Source organism: Aquarana catesbeiana, linkage group LG12 (assembly GCF_042186555.1).
Source record: "Aquarana catesbeiana isolate 2022-GZ linkage group LG12, ASM4218655v1, whole genome shotgun sequence".
Classification (NCBI taxonomy): domain Eukaryota; kingdom Metazoa; phylum Chordata; class Amphibia; order Anura; family Ranidae; genus Aquarana; species Aquarana catesbeiana.
In genome coordinates, this window is record NC_133335.1 from 95209493 (window position 1) to 95210228 (window position 736).

The 736-nt window shown below is 40.8% G+C and overlaps 1 non-coding gene across 1 annotated transcript; it reads right to left on the bottom strand.

Moving 5' to 3' along the window:
- Positions 1–273: 273 nt before the first annotated feature.
- On the bottom strand, positions 274–383 carry TRNAL-CAA (transfer RNA leucine (anticodon CAA)). The gene is made up of 2 exons: positions 346–383; positions 274–319 (listed from the first exon to the last, which is right to left on the bottom strand). It is a non-coding gene; the product is annotated as a tRNA-Leu (tRNA).
- Positions 384–736: the final 353 nt, after the last annotated feature.

Here is a 736-nt window from a genome sequence, read left to right on the forward strand (position 1 = left end):
GTATGGACACTTATTTGTAATGTTTTACATAACTATACATGCAAAACAGGCCAATTTGAAGAGATCTAGCAAGACTTACTTTTCTGACTAAAGTTGCACGTGAAATAAGAGATTTTACAGCATGGCCTAGCAGAGTTTTCAGAAGAATTTGATCTTTATAAAGGATCTGCAAAGTTTTGGGATTCTTTGTTTTTGTTTTCTTGTCAGTGACATGGTAGCATGAAAACACAGTGGAAGTGGTCATTCTAGTTCAAGCTAAATGTGTAAACTCTTTGTCAGAAATGGGATTTGAACCCATGCCTCCATTTGGAGACCAGAACACCCACACAATGTGAAGAAACATTTCTTGAGTCTGGCACCTTAGACCACTCGGCCATCCTGACAAGACGATTTAATGTTTTTGGTTGCCTCTAGAAATATAATCTACTCTTAGTACTCTGTTAATCTATTACCACTGTCAAGGAGCTGTATTAACACTCTGCACCTAGGCCCTTTTGCAAATGCACTTCATAAAGCATGACCTTGGCACCAAGTCAAACTTTTCAGATCCTTTCTACCAAATCTGCTTGAGCAAAGCAAGTAGAAGAAGATGTCCCAGGTGATCTTCAAGTGTTTGGCTGATCCGCACACCACAAACAAAAATGGTGGACCTGTGGCAGACTGCGTGGCCTAATGGCTAAGACGTCTGACTTCTGATCAGAAGCTTGAGGGTTTGAGTCCCTTCGTGGTCGTTTTC